General features: G+C 41.8%; 1 protein-coding gene across 2 annotated transcripts in view; it reads right to left on the reverse strand.

The window, feature by feature from the left end:
* BTAF1 (B-TFIID TATA-box binding protein associated factor 1) overlaps positions 1–15,144 on the reverse strand; it is a 398,618-nt gene that overhangs the window by 52,890 nt on the left and 330,584 nt on the right. The gene's annotated exons all lie outside the window — the stretch shown is intronic.

A 15,144-nucleotide genomic window follows, 5' to 3' on the forward strand; every position in this document is an offset into this window, starting at 1 on the left:
TGGCTGGATCGGGAAACACCTCGACGCGGATAGGCTGTGAGGAGAAGTGCTGCACCACGTGATGCGCATTTAAACGGCCAAGCTATCGGCGCATGCTCGGCTGCCTGCGTCATGTGACGGACTGGCCAATGGGAAAAGGCAGCAGCCAAAGATGCTCAGTGCGGACTACGTTTCCCGTGATGCTCCGCGATTAGAGTGGCTGCTGCATTAGGGGAAATGTAGTTCAAGCCTGAGCAACAAAGGAAGCTATGTCAAAATTAAAAGCAAGCATTCATTTTACAATTCCCTTTAAATGGGATAGTCCAGGAAATATGCAAAATGTAGATATTTGAATTCACTTTTTTTTCTTTCTATTGGCCATACCTCCCCAGGGTCCCTATTTGCATTGTGCCCATATGCGAGAATGTAAATAATACTCTGTGCATTGGGTACCAGGAATGGGGCTGCATGCATACAAGGCTGATAGTGTAAATATGATAGAGAACAGAGAATAATGCCCTCTTAAAGCAAAATACAGCCACCCCAAAACATCAACGGGGTAGACACAACCGAAAATACTGTAGTACACCTGGATTTCCATTGACGTCCGCACACGGTAGTAGCTCCAAAATTATACTAAAAGTAGGAAATGAAAAAGTGCACAATTTATTAAATAAAAAATAGATAGAGGAAAAAATATAACAAATATGGCAGCAACTAGTAGCCCACCTAATAACATGTTACCAGCAATACGTGCACCGAAAGCCGGTGTGCAATGGATATGAACATTCCAATAGGGGGAAATGAGACACCCTGCATCCAAAAGGAAAACGATTCTGAGAAAGTACCACGAGTCCACGACAAACACAAAGCGCGTCGTGGGCCTCCAAGTTTGCTGGGACTCTCTCCAGTGTCTCTCCCCTCCCCTCCTAGTAGAGATTGCTCTCTCCAGTTGCCTTTCCCTGCTGCCCCCGCCCCACATTTTTCTTCTGATATCTTATTAGTTGCCATTTTTGTTATATTTTTTACTTTTTTTTTTTTTTTTTTTTATTGTGCACTTTTTCATTACCTACCTGTGGCATTATTTTAGAGCTACTACCATGTGCAGACTTCATTGGATTTTTGGTGTACTTCAAAGGCTGATATTTGCCAAATTTTATGCAGTGTCACTGGCACAGCCAAGACTAGCGAGTCCAATCGTTATGTCTCCCATTCATTCCTCTCAATGTTGGGAAATATGCAGGTACAGCTCCTACTGGCCCATCCCATTGCTACGTCCACATGTATTCTTACCAATGTTAGGTGACATCAAGCTCTCTCTCTCTCTGGTTCCACATTCCGGCACAGTAAGACAGCTGTCATTCCTTATTACCACACATACTCAAGGGAAATTCCTTATATATAGATGCACCATGACACAAGCAGCAGTTCGGAGCTAAAAGAGAAACACTAAAGGTTGGAAAATAAGGGCAAAGAATGACCATTTAAAAACTATACTTATAAGAATTCGTAAGCACCAAGCTTCAGTTTGCTTGTATTGTAACAAAGTAATTTTGGGACTTTTGCTTTGTGTGTACTCAACCGCAATTTCCATCTTTCTCATTTATTAACACACATTATGTACTATTCTTTTTTAAAGATAACAAAAATGCCTTTATTTTATGTGACAAATATATATATCAATTCTAATTTATTATAAAAGAATACAAAAAAAAAAAAGGAACAACAATAACACTTTTTTTTTTTTTTTACAGTTTTGGCAACAGTAATGTGTGCATAACGGTTTAAGAAAACCAAATCAAAATAAATTCATGCATTTGTCCTTATTTACAGAGTACATAAGATGTCTAGAATTACGGTTTATATTTGGTAGTTACAGGTCACAAAATACAAGGCGTAAAAGTACAATTTCACTGTGGAATGTTTTTAGAATTTATAATGTTTATTTTCTAAGTTTCATATCCATCACAGAAATCAAAATTGCCACACACAAGTATATATTTGTATAAAGTGTCTTATACATCACAGGCTATTTACCTAAGGGTATTTAGACACTTTTTACATAGTAATTTACTAGTCACTCACTGTTAAATACTGTAGTTAAAAAAAAAAAGTTTTTTTCTGTTTTTATTTTTTTTTTATATCTACACATATAACAAGTTTTTTGTTTTTAATGTGTATTTCATAAACCTTATGTGCACTACTCCTGTACAAAACACCATATTGTATGCAGCTACATTTTCTGAGTACAATACCCCCAATGTGTACCTTTGCCACTATTCTGTTAAGATAGAGTGCTCGACTATTTCAATCCTTACAGTTAGAATTTTGATAGATGAATATAATGGGCCCTTTGTAACAGTTTGACAGTTGAAATTACCCCATAAATGCATGCATTGCTTGGGAAAGTAAACACAGGGTATGCATATTTTAAAGCATATTTTTACATTTCATTTTTCCACAAGTTCAAAGTTTGAAGTATTATTTTAGTTTGTATTTTTAACATATACAAACCATTTAGTGGTTTATTTTGTAAACTTGATGGGTGATTCTGTAACAGAAATCACTATATTATGCTCTGCTATATCACCTCCCCCATGGAGAGTAAATACCTATAGGGAGGCTGTGATAGGTAGGATCATGCCACATGACGCCGGAACGTTAGTAAATGTGGTGACGCACTCACGTCCACGCCATATTCTTGATTAAGACCCACTGTCCCTTTAAATACTGAGGATGCGCAGAGGCCGACATCATGCTAGCCGCGAGCGCCACTGAAGGAAAACATGAAGCCGCTGGAGTATCTGGCCGCCACACGGGTCTGTTCCGCAGGTAAGTGCAACTCGCGGGTGGTGTGAAACAGTGTTTACATTACTGCCTAGTAACACCTCCAGAGGCAGTCACTCAGACGGCCACTAGAGGTGCTTCCTGTGTCAGTGCTGCACAATGTTCTGCATGGAGGTTCTGAACTTTCCCCATAGATATGCATTGATTCAATGCATCTCTGTGAGGAGATGCTGATTGGCCAGCCTGGCTATTGGAAAGCATTGGATTGGGTGAGATCTTCAGTACTGATAATCTCATCCGGTGGGGGGGCGGAGCATGAGATAGATCGGTGCAGCGCTGGAATAAAAGTATATTTTTTACTTTATTTAAAAGGGGGTAAGACCTATATAGCGTTTTTAACACTATAGGGTCAGAAATACGTTTGTTTTCCTGACCATATAGTGTCTTTTAAAGGACCACTATAGGCACCCAGACTACTTCAGCTCAATGAAGTGGTCTGAGTGCCAGGTCCCTCTAGTTTTAACCCTGAAGCTGAAAACATAGTTTCAGAGAAACTGCTGTTTCACTGAGGATTAATCCAGCCTCTAGTGGCTGTCTCATTGACAGCCGCTAGAGACGCTTCTGCAATTCTCAATGTAAAAATCAGTGAGAAGATGCTGGACGTCAATAGGAAAGCATAAAGTAATGCTTTCATATGGGCTCTTTAAATGCGCACGCAGCTCTTGCTGCGCATGAGCATTCGGATATGACGTCAGCAGGGGGTGGAGAGTTCCCAAGCACAGAGGAAGCTGAAGCGCCAGGAGCTGATGAGGATGTGGCCCATCAAGATGGCGGCGGGAGTGAGAAACATGTTCAGGTAAGTAAATCTCACATTTCCTGCCACCCCCTCGGCCACGCAGCAGTGATGTCATTATTGGGGGGTCTATGCAAATTACGCAAAAACCCCAAACAGTAACAGAGCTGCTTTAAATTATAGGTTGCATTGCTTAAAGGAATTCTCTAGTGCCAGGAAAACAAACCCGTTTTCCTAGCACTGTAGAATCCTGGAGTGCCCCCCATCCCATGTTGCTGATGGGGTTGAAACCTCTTCAGACACTTACCTGAATCCAGCGCCGATGTCCCTTGGTGCTGGGTCAGGCTCCACCCACGCTTCTCCCCCCCGCCGACGGGGTAGACCTAATGCGCATAGGTGGCAATGGCCGCAAGTGCGCATTAGACCCCTCCATAGAAAAATATTATTCATATTACACCAAAAGTAGTCTAAGAACCCGAAAGTCCCTCTGGTGGCTGTCTGGTAGACAGCCACTGGAGGAGGACTTAACCCTGCAAGGTAATTATTGCAGTTTATAAAAAATGGAATATTTACACTTGCAGGGTTATGGGTGATGGTAGTTGGCACCCAGACCACTTCAATGGGCTGAAGTAGTCTGGGTAAGTGGTCTGGGTGCCTACAGTGTCCCTTTAAAGGAACAAATTAAGCACCATAACCACTACAACATGCTGCCTTGGGAGGTTGGGCAAGTAGGAAGTCAAACCAGTTTGACTACTTACAATGGAAGGGTGCCAGTGCACTCCGGGCAACATAACCATTTCAGCACTCTGTAGTGGTTATGGTGCTTGATGTGGCCCTTTACCTCAGCTTCACATGGCTAATCTCTAAACTCCAAATTTTGACAAAAGAAAATCGAATGGCAACATTGAAGCTAAAATAGCCCATTTGGAAAATGTATATTATTCCATTTAAGTACCGTATATACTCGAGTATAAGCCGACCCGAATATAAGCCGAGACCCCTAATTTTACCCCAAAAAACTGGGAAAACTTATTGACTTGAGTATAAGACTAGGGTGGGTAATGCAGCAGCTACTGGTAAATTTCTAAATAAAATTAGATCCTAAAAAATTATATGAATTGAATTTTTATTTACAGTGTGTGTATATAATGAATGCAGTGTGTGTGTGTGTATGAATGCAGTGTGTGTGTATGAGTGCAGTGTGTGTATGAGTGCAGTGTGTATGTATGAGTGCAGTGTGTATGTATGAGTGCAGTGTGTATGTATGAATGCAGTGTGTGTGTATGAGCGCAGTGTGTATATGAGTGCAGTGTGTGTGTGAATACAGTGTGTATGAGTGCAGTGTGTGTGAGTGCAGTGTGTATGAGTGCAGTGTGTATGTATGAGTGCAGTGTGTATGTATGAATGCAGTGTGTATGAGCGCAGTGTGTATATGAGTGCAGTGTGTGTGTGTGTGAATACAGTGTGTATGTGTATAAGTGCAGTGTGTATGAGTGCAGTGTGTGTGTATGAATGCAGTGTGTATATGAGTGCAGTGTGTGTGAATGCAGTGTGTGTATGAATTCAGTGTGTGTGTGTGTGTATGAGTGCAGTGTGTATATGAGTGCAGTGTGTGTGTGTGAATACAGCGTGTATGTGTATGAGTGCAGTGTGTATGAGTGCAGTGTGTGTGTATGAATGCAGTGTGTATATGAGTGCAGTGTGTGTGAATGCAGTGTGTGTATGAATTCAGTGTGTGTGTGTGTGTGTGTATATGAGCGCAGTGTGTATATGAGTGCAGTGTGTGTGTGTGTGTGAATACAGTGTGTAAGTGCAGTGTGTGTGTATGAATGCAGTGTGTATATGAGTGCAGTATGTGTGAATGCAGTATGTGTATGAATTCAGTGTGTGTGTGTGTATGAGCGCAGTGTGTATATGAGTGCAGTGTGTGTGTGTGAATGCAGTGTGTGTGTATGAGTAAATAGGAATAAGAGCTGCGCCTAATAAAAATAAATAAGATAATAAACAGATAGTCCAAATATAAAAATGAAAATAAAAAATAAAAATAAATATATATAGAAAGTCTTAGCTAAATCGATCTGATGTGGTCGTCTGGTACATCAATGTTCAGTCCGTAATATTAATCCTTGTTTAGTTCTTCCTTGTGGATCCACTCATATGTAAGAGACAAAGGGTATATAAAGGAAGCCAGATAGTGTAGTATTGTTAAAAATAAAGGGAATAAAATGGATAAAACTCTAGAATGCAAACTCACATTTAAAAGAGCAAAAGCCTGCTCTGGTGTAGAGGGCGTGCAGCGGTTTGGATCCCCGCTTATGGGATATGCAGTAGGTGTCCTCCGTCTTAGGTGTGTTTTCTTCGCCCTTTGTATGGCAAACACTCGGGTAGAGAGAGACAACCAATAGTGTACACTGGATATAAAACTATGGTTAAATGAAAGAAATAAAATGGGTACTCACAATGGGGGAGCAGGTACACTGCTCCTTTAAAATAGCGCTGGTGGTATTATCCCCACCTAGGATTTCTTGGAGTCCGAAGTGATGATAAAATGCCAGGTAAGGAAATAATAAATGTATATAAAAAATACAGTAAAAAGTGATAAAATATACTTTAATATTAAAAAATACACAATATTATAACCATAAACGCGTTTCGCCAATACGGCGTTATCAATATGGGGAAAGAACCTGATACCTGGCAAAGGAAACTTAAAATAACAAACTGTTGCGGTTACCGGCCCGCCGAGCCTCACGGCCGTGCCCGACCGGCACGGCCACGCCGACAACACGAGCTTACCTGCTCGTCAGCGAGCCGGGAACCGCTCCTTCCGTTCTTCCGGGCATCACGCCCGAATCAAACATGGCGCCGACCACGTGGTCGCGCCTAAGAGTAGCTCCGCCCCCGAAAATTATACTAAAGTGTGCGTGACGTCACGACGTCAACGCACACGCACGTTTTGGGGTCAGAGGTCGCCCTCTGACCAATCATAGCCTAGAGAGGGGTATTTAAACCCCTAGCTTTCCCCATTACTTTGCCATGTCGTGGTTTCAGTTTCCTGGTTTCCTGAAAGTGCTAATTCTGTGTTTCTGATTTCCTGGTATCCTGATCCTTGGCGTTTCCCTGGTTATTCTGATCTCTGGTTTCCCTGACTTGGCTTGTTTAATCGGTATTGAGTATTTTCTGGCTTCCTTGACCTCGGCTTTCCCTTTGACCATTCTCTGTCTCTAGCGTATTAGTCCGGCCATTCTAAGGTCCGGTTTACGCTCTATCCTATTATTTTCCTTTTCTTACTTATGTATATGTTTACATAGTTTCTGCGTGCTGGACCACATTACTAGTCGTGACATTACGACATGGCCATGGATCCTGCAGAACTATGCAAGCATATGATCGCATGTGAGAGTAGGGTGGAGGATATGGACCACAGGTTAGACCAATTTGCCCAGGCATTTCAGACCTTGCTCCAGAGGACTGCCTATTTAGAGGTCCCTCCGGTACCACCTGTGGTTCCGCCACCTGTAGTGGTTCCCGTACCACATAAACCACCGTCCATAACCTTGTCACCGCCCCCTCGCTATGGAGGTGATTCTAAGGAATTCAGAGGTTTTTTAAACCAAATTGAATACCACTTTGAGGCCTCCCCAGGTTCATTCCCAACAGATAGATCAAAAATAGGCTATCTGATGAACCAATTAACTGGAAAAGCTTTGACCTGGGCTAACCCCTTATGGGAAAGTGGTGACGCAGTAGCCCGTGATTACAATACTTTTCTTACGGCCTTTAAGGCTACGTTTGAACCTAAAGGCAGGGAGAAGAACGCTGCCAAAGCCCTTATGAGAATCAAGCAAGGCAGTCGTTCTGTAGCCGATTATGCAATAGAGTTCAGGACATTAGCATCTGAGGTTGATTGGACCAATAGTGGTCTGGTGGCTGCTTTCTCTGAGGGTCTAGCTGAGAGTATACAAGATGAGACTGCAGCTAGAGACCTTCCGGTTAATCTTAATGAGTTTATTGCATACATGATAGACATTGATAACCGGCTCAGAGAGAGAGAGAAAAACAAACAACGTAACAGACGTTCTAATTTGTCCATAGCCCCTCGTTTCTCTAACCCAGTGGTGAGTAGCAAACGCCTCTTCCAGAACCTGAACCCATGCAATTGGGTAGCGCTAAACTCACTGAGGCAGAGAGACAACACAGACGTAACGAGGGGTTATGTATGTATTGTGGCAAAAAGGGACATCTAAGATCGTCATGCCCGGTTCGGCCGGAAAACTTGCCCACCTAAGGCACGTACGGGGACCGACCTTAGGTGTGATGTATATGTCCTCTAAATTGACTAAGAACCGTTTCCTTGTCAAAGTAACCTTATCTTTCAAGAACACTACTGTTCAGTGTGAGGCTATGATTAACTCTGGGGCAGCGGAGAATTTCCTAGACAAAGAATTCTCTGCAAAACATCTCCTGCCCTTAAGACATAAAGAGAAACCGATAGCAGTCGAGGCCATTGATGGAAGGCCTCTTACCCAGCCTTTCATCACACACGAAACTCTGCCAATCACTGTTTCAGTGGGTATTCTCCACTCTGAAGAAATGACCTTTCAAATCATATCTTCACCTACAGTTCCGATAATACTCGGTTTCCCTTGGCTCCTGAAACACAATCCACGTTTGGATTGGATTGAAGGAGAGATTGTGAGTTGGGGTGAGAGATGCAAAGGTGTTTGCTTTACGCAAATCCCACAACCTATTGGTACCATTAATGTTCCTGTTGCACCTCCCTTGACCACACAAATTCCACCGCAGTATATAGATTTGAAAGAGGTATTTAACAAGGTCCAGTCAGAAGGGTTACCTCCTCATAGACCTTATGACTGCACCATAAACTTATTACCAGGGACTATGCCTCCCAAGGGAGGAGTCTATGCCTTGTCCCCCCAGGAAAATCTTTGTTTGGAGGAATATATTAAAGATGCTCTCAGAAAGGGTCATATCCGTAGGTCCTCCTCACCAGCCGGGGCTGGATTCTTCTTTGTCTCTAAAAAAGAAGGAGACCTACGCCCTTGTATTGATTATAGGGGTTTGAATAGGATTACCATAAAAAATGCCTACCCTATTCCCCTTATATCAGAGCTGTTTGACAGATTGAGGGGAGCTCGAGTCTTTACCAAGCTCGATCTCCGAAGCGCATACAATCTAGTCAGGATTAAGGACGGTCACGAATGGATGACCGCATTTAACACCAGAATGGGACATTACGAATACCTGGTTATGCCGTTTGGATTATGTAACGCTCCAGCGGTATTCCAGGATTTTATTAACGATGTCCTAAGAGAGTACCTTCACATGTTCGTTCTAGTGTACTTGGACGACATTCTCATCTATTCCCCAGACCTAGAGACACATCACGAACATGTGAGAATTGTACTGAAAACCCTGTTACAGAACGGCCTTTACTGTAAACTGGAAAAATGCCAGTTTGACCAAACGGAGATACAATTCCTTGGATACGTTATATCTCCGTCTGGTTTCCAGATGGATCCCCGTAAACTGGAGGCAGTCTTACAGTGGCCATTACCCAAGGGCCTTAAAGCCACTCAACGCTTTATAGGTTTTGCGAATTACTACCGCAAATTCATAAAGGGTTTTTCCTCCGTGATTTCCCCTATAACCAATTTAACCAAAAAAGGAGCAAATTGTACATCTTGGCCCAAAGAAGCAAGAGAGGCATTTGAATTGTTAAAATCTTTATTTTCCTCAGCACCTGTCCTGACCCATCCTGATCCAACCAAACCATTTATCCTAGAGGTGGATGCATCAGAGACAGGAGTTGGAGCCATTCTGTCTCAAAGAGAAAGTCCTGATACACCTTTACATCCTTGTGGATTTTACTCTCGCAAACTCACACCTGCAGAGAAGAATTATGACATAGGGAATAGGGAACTTTTGGCCATTGTACTTGCCCTTAAGGAATGGAGGCATCTCTTAGAAGGTTCCAAAGAGCCACTTTTGATCTTTACGGATCATAAGAATTTGGCTTATATCGGGGACGCTAAGAGACTGTCCTCTCGTCAGGCTAGATGGTCATTGTTCCTCTCCCGATTCAATTTCATAATTACGTACAGGCCTGGTACTAAAAACACCAAGGCAGATGCACTTTCTAGGCAGTTTGAGACAGATGAAGCTCCGGAACAGGTGATATATCCTATTATACCTCCTGAATGCCTCATTGCCACTACAGTTACCGAAGTGTCTTCTCCACTCTTCTGTGCCATAATAGCGGATCAAACTCAGGCACCTGTGGGAAAACCTCCGGACAAACTGTATGTGTCACCTCAGTTTAGAAAGAAGGTACTAGATTTGTTCCATGACAACCTCACAGCAGGCCATCCTGGAGTTCACAAAACCCTCTCTGCCATCTCCCGGAGGTTTTGGTGGCCTGCTCTTAGAAATGATATCAAAGAATATGTTGGGGCATGTCAAATATGTGCCGTTTCTAAAGTTCCTCCTAGATCGCCTCCTGGACTCTTACAACCACTGCCCATACCCAATGCTCCTTGGACCCACTTAGCCATGGATTTCATTGTGGATCAACCCAGTTCAAACGGGTTTAATACAGTCCTTATGGTTATCGATAGGTTCACAAAGATGGCACATTTTGTCCCCCTTAAAAAATTACCATCTGCTCAAGATCTAGTTCAAATATTCTTGAGAGAGATCTTTCGGTTGCACGGTGTACCTAAAAGCATAGTATCTGACAGAGGTACCCAGTTTGTTTCTAGGTTTTGGCGTTCCTTTTGTAAGCAATTAGGCATTGAACTCTCCTTTTCGTCGGCATATCACCCTCAAACTAATGGAGCAGCAGAGAGGGCGAATCAGTCTCTAGAAGCCTATTTACGTTGCTTTATAAATGCCAATCAATCTAACTGGTATGAGCTCTTACCCATGGCTGAGTTCGCCAGGAACAACTCCACTCATGAATCTTCTAATCACAGTCCATTCTTTGTAAATCAGGGTTATCACCCCGCTGTTTTTCCTTCTGAATTCTCAGACACGGAAATTCCTGCCTTGAACACCCGTTTGGAATCAATTCATGACACCTGGGATTCCGTCCATTCAGCTCTGCAGAAAGCTTCATTACGAGCAAAGGCCCAAGCTGACAAAAAACGGGGCGCTAATCCTGTATATCTTCCAGGTGACAGGGTGTGGCTCTCCACAAAACATATCAAGCTTAAGGTCCCGTCCATGAAATTTGCCCCTCGGTACATAGGTCCCTTTCGAGTTACCCAACGTATTAATCCAGTGACCTATTCTTTGGCACTTCCGGCTCATATGAGAATTGCAAATACTTTCCATGTGTCTCTGCTCAAGCCCCTTACTTGCAATCGCTACACCAGGTTAGCCACTCCTCCTCCGCCCTTGGTGGTGGGTGATCAAGAAGAATACGAAGTCCATTCTATCATGGACTCCAAATTATCCAGAGGTGTCTTGTCCTATCTCGTTGACTGGAAGGGTTATGGTCCCGAGGAACGTTGTTGGGTTCCTGCTGACCGGGTCCATGCGCCCCGTCTTATCCGGTCGTTTCACAACCGCTTTCCTCTTAAGCCGGGTCCTTCCCGCCCGGTGCGCGGTCTTCGAGTGGGGGGTACTGTTGCGGTTACCGGCCCGCCGAGCCTCACGGCCGTGCCCGACCGGCACGGCCACGCCGACAACACGAGCTTACCTGCTCGTCGGCGAGCCGGGAACCGCTCCTTCCGTTCTTCCGGGCATCACGCCCGAATCAAACATGGCGCCGACCACGTGGTCGCGCCTAAGAGTAGCTCCGCCCCCGAAAATTATACTAACGTGTGCGTGACGTCACGACGTCAACGCACACGCACGTTTTGGGGTCAGAGGTCGCCCTCTGACCAATCATAGCCTAGAGAGGGGTATTTAAACCCCTAGCTTTCCCCATTACTTTGCCATGTCGTGGTTTCAGTTTCCTGGTTTCCTGAAAGTGCTAATTCTGTGTTTCTGATTTCCTGGTATCCTGATCCTTGGCGTTTCCCTGGTTATTCTGATCTCTGGTTTCCCTGACTTGGCTTGTTTAATCGGTATTGAGTATTTTCTGGCTTCCTTGACCTCGGCTTTCCCTTTGACCATTCTCTGTCTCTAGCGTATTAGTCCGGCCATTCTAAGGTCCGGTTTATGCTCTATCCTATTATTTTCCTTTTCTTACTTATGTATATGTTTACATAGTTTCTGCGTGCTGGACCACATTACTAGTCGTGACACAAACACAGTACTTTGAAATTGGCGCCAAAAATTGGGCTAACCAATCACAGCAAAGGATTGAATGTGATAATATAAAATCATATTAAAAATTATATAAGAACAGTATGTTAACATAAAAAAGCATATTCACAACATGATTATACAAATGTATATAAAAAACGAGCGGGTAATGCAATAAAAACAGTATATTGAAGCTCGGTCACATGACCGGCATAAACAGAGCAGGGGGATTATGGGAAATGTAGTGAGACGCCGGCAAGCACTGCGCAGCCGCCGGCGTCTCAGCAGAACTACAGATGGGAGGGAGGAGTGAGCTGCATCACGTCGGCACGCATAGAATATGCGGCCGACGTGAGAGGGAAAAAACGACGGCTCGCACGAAGCTGCGGCCGTCGGTATAGGAGGGGTGTGAATGGAATGACGCGGCTGATGACAGCCGTCGTCATGGCAATGGAAATAAACAGCCGGTCGGCTCGCACAAAGCTGCGGCCGGCCGGACAGAAAGAAAGCTAAATAGAAAAGCAATTAGTGAAAGGAAAATACACATCATGTCTGATCCACTGAAACAGTGTGACCAGACATGATGGTATCACAATATAAAAACGAACAGTAAAACAGTACATGAAAACCAGAGTCTTAAAGAAACAGCAGCCCCAAAATGTAAAAGATAAATAAAATACAAAGAGGCAATGGAATAAAAATAAGCAGGAGCATATACAGAGAAATAAAAAATATTATAAAAAGTTGAACAGATCAAAATCAACATTAAGACCATGTGGGGCAAGGGTTTGGAGTCTATAAACCTACTCCATTTCTTTTCTGCCTAAAATATTCTTAATATTTCCGCCCCTCCATGGAACAACACATTTTGTTATTCCAATACATTTTAGCATTTTTGGATCTTTATTATGTATAATAAAGTGTTTGGATACAGAATGATTTTGGTATCCATTTTTAATGTTTCTGCAGTGCTCACTTAAGCGTGTCTTTAAGCACCTTGTGGTCATTCCAACATATTGGAGGCCACAAGGGCATTCAAGCAGATATATAACATTTTTTGTGGAACAATTAATAAAATCATTTATTTTATAAACCTTGTTTGTCTTATTTGATACAAATTCGGTGACTTTATGAGGGACGTCAGGATTGGTAGTTCTGCATACTATACACATTTTGCACTTACAAAAACCTTTAATTTGTGGAAAGAAAGATACAAAAGGGGCCTTTTTGGTTTCTCTAGTAAAATTATTGGTTAAAATCGATTTAAAATTTTTTGCTCCCCTAAAGATAATATTTGGGCGTTCAGGTATAATTTTATTTAGTGTTTCATCTTGTTTTAACAGATGCCAATGCTTCCTTATGATCTTTTTCACATTGTTGCTTTTGTTATTAAAATTAAAAATAATAGGTAAAGGCATTGCCATATCTGTGGTTTTTGGTTTATATTTTAAAAGTTCAGTTCTATCTTTTTTTTGGATATCCCTGATGGTATTATCAAGTTCTGTTTCGGAATAGTTTTTCTCAACAAATTTTTCTTTTAGGAGGTCTGCTTGTGTATTAAAATCTGTTATTTCTGAACAATTGCGTCTGAGTCTGAGCATTTGACTCTTTGGGGCGCTGTCTAGCCAGGGTTGATAGTGACAGCTGCTTTTGTCTATAGCAGTATTGACACAGACCTTTTTAAAAAAAGTCTTTGTGTGTAACTTACCATTTTTTATAAAAATATTAAGGTCTAAAAAATTAATTTGATCTCTACTATATTCGTGGGTCAGAATTATACCTCTATTATTTGTATTTAAATTAGTAATAAAAGAATTGAGATCGTCTTCAGTACCATCCCAAATAAAGAAAAGATCATCAATGTACCTGAAAAAGGAGACTAGGTTTGCTCTCCAAGCGTGATTGCTAAAAATGGCTTCCGACTCCCAATCAGCCATAAATAAATTTGCATAGCTGGGAGCAAACCTAGTCCCCATAGCGGTCCCTCTTTTTTGAAGGTAAAATGAATTTAAAAACCAAAAATAATTGTTTTTTAAAATAATATTAATACCTTCTAAAATAAATTCAATTTGTTTATCAGCGATTTTTCCTTCTTTCGTTAGTATATTCTTTACAGCTTGACAACCTATATCATGAGGTATGATTGTGTACAGTGACTGAACATCGCAGGTCACTAGTATAAAATCAGGTTTCCATGTAAAATTGTTTAAAAAGTTTAAAAGAGCCATGGAATCTTGAAGATAGGATCTCATGAGACGGACTGAAGGCTGCAACAGAATATCTATATATTGAGAGAGATTACATAAGAGAGAGCCTATGCCAGAAACAATGGGCCTCCCTGGGGGGGAGGTTTCATTCTTATGAATTTTCGGAAGAAAGTATAAAACAGGGGTGACGGGGAATTTATTATTTAAAAAATTAAATTCGTGTTTGTTTAAAATACCTAAAATCACACCTTTGTTTAAAAATTGAATAAAAGTACTTTGAATTTGTTTGATAGGGTCAGATAAAAGTTTTTCATACACATTTGTGTCATTTAATTGTCTGTGTGCCTCTTGTATATACATTTGTGCTGATTGAATGACTATCCCCCCGCCCTTATCGGCAGGCTTGATCACAATATTTTCATCATCTTGGAGTTCTTTTAGTGCCAATTTCTCTAAGTGTGTGAGGTTATGAGGGTCATATTTGCTATTTTTAATTTTATCTAAATCTTTGGTAACTAACTTCTCAAACATAGTAAGGGGGGCAGATTTAAAATGAGCAGGATAAAACGTGGATCTTTCTCTAAGAGCGGTGTTAATAACCTTTTGATTAGGAGGGGATGTGAGAGGAGTTAAAACTGGGTTTGGTAGAGTGATTTCATCATTTTTGTCCATAAAAAATCTTTTGAGGGTGGCTTTGCGAACAAATTTATTGACATCGATAAAAGCTTCAAATGACTTAAAAGTATTAGTGGGGGCAAACTTAAGACCTTTTGTTAAAACCGCTATGTGGGCACTAGATAAAATTTTCTGTGAAAGGTTAAAAATGCCACCACTATTACTACTCGGAGGAGTAATTATCTTTCTAATCTTTCTCTTTTGCTCACGTCTGCCACTTCTTCTTCCTCTAAATTTAAAATCCTTTTGTTGGGGCGTGAGGGGTATGGTGTCTGGGCTAGTGCAGTGTGGTGAGTGCGGATTTCTAAAAAATGATCATCGTTTTCAAATTCAGAATCTAGTGACAATAGCTGGTATCTATTGGGGTGATTAGGAATTGGGGGTGATTTGGAATAGTTGGAATATTCTTTGTGATTGTTAATATACTTG

The sequence above is a fragment of the Pelobates fuscus genome, chromosome 10 (genome assembly GCF_036172605.1).
Source record: "Pelobates fuscus isolate aPelFus1 chromosome 10, aPelFus1.pri, whole genome shotgun sequence".
Classification (NCBI taxonomy): domain Eukaryota; kingdom Metazoa; phylum Chordata; class Amphibia; order Anura; family Pelobatidae; genus Pelobates; species Pelobates fuscus.